The sequence below is a fragment of the Grammomys surdaster genome, unplaced genomic scaffold (genome assembly GCF_004785775.1).
Source record: "Grammomys surdaster isolate TR1022 unplaced genomic scaffold, NIH_TR_1.0 125982, whole genome shotgun sequence".
Lineage (NCBI taxonomy): Eukaryota > Metazoa > Chordata > Mammalia > Rodentia > Muridae > Grammomys > Grammomys surdaster.
Genome location: NW_021620798.1, coordinates 2,482,683 through 2,486,666, shown reverse-complemented (window position 1 = coordinate 2,486,666; position 3,984 = coordinate 2,482,683). Strand labels below are relative to the sequence as shown.

General features: G+C 40.0%; 1 pseudogene; it reads right to left on the bottom strand.

The window, feature by feature from the left end:
* Positions 1-326: 326 nt before the first annotated feature.
* LOC114609742 lies at positions 327-1,249 on the bottom strand (annotated as a pseudogene).
* Positions 1,250-3,984: the final 2,735 nt, after the last annotated feature.

The following is a 3,984-nucleotide window of genomic DNA, read 5'->3' as shown; positions in this document are numbered from 1 at the left end:
GCATATTAGTAAGACACAAGTGTTTGTGCCTTGAGAGAATATCACTCCAATTCTTCCTTCATTACTACCAAAAAACATGGCTTGATATCTCAGAAGCTTGAGAAGTCAATGATCTTTTGTAATTCTGAAAGAAAATCCACGTCCTATGTTTGAACTGCAAATTTATTCAGGAAATGATGGAATTAGACTATTGGCAAAACTAGTGATTTAAGAATCTTGAGACAAGTTAAATCACTTTTTAAAAAATAAGTCTCTGTATTTTGTCCCACAAAGATCCAGTAAGAATGGACTATAGTGCCAGAGTCTCTATCATAATTATAGAACATCTATAATAAGTGTTCTCTTTTCTTTGCTTTTGGCCTTGGGGCTAGACAGTCTTCGTCCTCGGCGCTGCTTCTCTCCCTCTTCCCTGCCCTGACTTCAGGTAAGCTTGATGTTTCAACCTTGTCCAGCTTTTTCTTTGCAGGCTGCTTTGGAGCTTCTGGGGTTTCTGGTTCAGAGCCCTCTGAGGCAGTCCTTGGTCTCTTCATGGCTTTACACACACCAAAGTTGCTACTGTCCACAGCTGCCTCTTTGGCCTGCACACTCTCTTCCTTCTTTATTCTGCCTTTTTTCTTTTTCTTCTTTTTCTTCTCTTAAAATACTCTTAAGAAAGGGATGGGCTTGTTTTTCACTGTCTTGGGGAATATGCCAGGCTTTCTGGGTGCTTCTTCTGGTGGGTTGTTCAGAAACTCAATGGCTTTTGCTGCTTGTTCTTCTGTTTCAAACTCCACAAAGGCGAATCCCTTAGGATCTCCAGTAGACTTGTAATGTGGAATATTTATGTAGACCACATCGCCGAATTTCCCAAATACTCTCTCAATCCAGCTATGTGCAACATTTTTGGGGAGCAACTCCACATATACAGTGCTTTCTTCCCCGTCCTTTTTTCTCTCACTTAGGGTTTTTTTTTCCTCCTGATTCTGGTCCCTTCCAAGTCCAACTCTACAACAGATGAGCTTTTCAGTGCTCTGGCTATTAGCTTCCCATCAGTTGTCAGCTTCTTCATTTTGTTAAAATACGCCAGAAGAGAAATGTCCACATATCCATCTCTAGATTTTTCAATTTGCTCTCGCAGAAACCTGTCCTTGTGAAGGTTCGCATCTCCAAACCAGAAGTCTACCTGCTTAGCAATATCTGCAAGCACTTGTTTAACCCGTGATTGCTTCTTTTTTTCTTCTTTTCTCTTCTCAGTACTTTCCATAATCATGGAGTGATTGTAAAGATCTTGGGTACAGAGCCTCTACCTGGCAGGAAACAAGTCAAGGATATTTTAGCCACAATCTCAGAAGTTGTTTACATTGATTTGCTAGAAGGTGATACTGAATGCCATGCCCGATTCAAAACCCCGAGGATGCTCAGGCAGTCATGAATGCACAGACTGAAAATAGAAAGAAGCACTGTTGGAACCTGGAGGTCCTTTCTGGTGATCACAAGCAGAGGTACTGGCAGAAGATTTTGGTAGATAGACAGGCCAAACTTAATGAAACTCGGGAAAAGAAAAGAGGCACAGAAAAGCTAATCACCAAAGCTGAGAAGATTAGATTGGTTAAAACTCAGCAAGCCAGTCAACACATTCAATTCTCTGAGTATGACTGAGAAGGCTTTTGGGCTTCCCGTGCTGGAGTGTTCTTAGTACCAGGCTGCTTGATGGATGTTGTGCTGAGATCTTCATTAGAAAAGAAAAGGAAAAACCTTGGCTCCTCAATGTGGCAATAAGACTTCTCTAATGACAATTGTGTTGTATGTCAGATTTTTTTCTTGTTGAAATTATGCAAGTCAACTTCAGATGATTTCATAAATAAATGTGTTTTGAACATAAAATGTAAGTGTTCTCAGACTACATTCTAATAAACACTATACATAAAAAATAACCCCCTGCTCAAAAGTTCCACAGTTACATAAGGGACTGTCAAGAAATAAGAATACTTAAAGAAAGTAAGAAATAAAATTATGTGAATTTACTATGCTCTTTCAAAAATAGCAGAGGAGAAGCAACCTTATATAATGTACATTTATAGCACTTATCAGGAAAATGAAATTCCACTGCCATGAATTTACACAACAGTGTCCTGTCAAACTAAATGAGTTTTTATAACTACAAAAAGCCAAATATAAGCTTGTTGAGTTAGAGTGTCACAGAATTGAACTCTGTCATGATACATCCTTGAATATAATGTCCTAATTTGACTATGAAAGTATAGTGCACATGTACAGTCCACACATTCAAGGTATTTGATTTGATTTCCCAGAAGGAATTGATTGCTTCTTCCCTCCTAAAATCTTTTGTAATTAGATGTATAAGCTTAACAAGTTTATGGATACTGTTAATGGTACTTACCATGACCAAAGAGAAAAGATGCAACTAAACTCATCTGAGATTTTAGACTCAATATCTCCAAATATCTACGTGATAATAGTGATGTGGCCAGGTAAAGTAGCCTGGACTGGCAATTGTGTTCTCTTAGGGTCTATATGATGTCAGTAAAGGCTCTTCTGGCTTTTATAGTCTCTGGTGAGAAGTCTGGTGTGATTCTTATAGGTCTGCCTTTATATGTTACTTGACCTTTTTCCCTTACTGCTTTTTTAGTATTTTTTCTTTGTTTTGTGCATCTGATGTTTTGATTATTATGTGACGGGAGGTATTTCTTTTCTGGTCTAGTCTACTTGGTGTTCTGTAGGCTTCTTGTATGTTTATGGGCATCTTGTTCTTTAGGTTAGGGAAGTTTTCCTCAATAACTTTGTTGAAGATATTTACTAGCCCTTTAACTTGGGGATCTTCACTCTCATCTATACCTATTATCCTTAGGTTTGGTCTTCTCATTGTGTCATGGATTTCCTGGATGTTTTGGGTTAGGAGTTTTTTGCATTTTGCATTTTCTTTGACAACTGTGTCAATATTTTCCACCGTATCTTCTGCATTTGAGATTCTCTCTTCCATCTCTTGTATTCTGTTGGTGATGCTGGTATTTATGACTCTTGATCTCTTTCCTAGGTTTTCTGTCTCCATGGTTGTCACCCTTTGAGATTTCTTTATTGTTTCTACTTCCATTTTTTGATCCTGGAGGGTTATGGATAGGACTAGAAAATATCATCCTGAGTGAGGAAACCCAATCACAAAGGAACACACATGGTATCCACTCACTGATACTTGGATATTAGCCCAAAAGCTTACAATATCCAAGATACAACTCACATACCACATGAATCTCATGATGAAGGAAGAGCAAAGTGTTGGTGCTTCAGTACTTCTTAGAAGGAGTTACAAAATACTCATGGGAGCAAATATGGAGACACAGCGTGAGACAAAAACTAAAGGAGTAGTCATCTGGAGACTGTCTCACCTGGGTTTCCATCCCGTGTGCAGTCACCAAAGGTAGATGCTGATGTGGATGCCAGGAAGTGCATGCTGACAGGAGCCTGATATAGCTGTCTCCTTAGAGGTCTGCCAGAACCTCACAGATGCTCACAGCTAACTATTGAATTGATCATGGGGTTCCCAATGGAGGAGTGAGAGAGAATACTGAAGGAGCTGAAAAGGTTTGCAGCCCCATGGGGAGAGCAACACTACCAACCAACCAGAGCTCCCAGGGTCTAAATCATCAGCCTGGGAGCACATAGGGAGAGACCCATGGATCCAACTGTATATGTAGGGGAGGATGGCATTGTTGGGCATAGGTGGGAGAGGAAGTCCTTGGTTTAGTGAAGGCTGGATGCCCCAGTGTGGGGGAATTCCTGGGTGGGGAGGTGGGAGTAGATGAGTGAGTGGGGGCACATTCTCATAGAAGCAGGAGCAGGGGGGATGGGATGGGGATTCCTGAATGGAAGGGAAATGGGGAAAGTGGATCACATCTGAAATGTAAATAAAATATCCAATAAAAAGTTATGTGACCAATGACTATTCCTGAGGAAAATAGTCACATTAATCTATTAAAAATTTCAAGG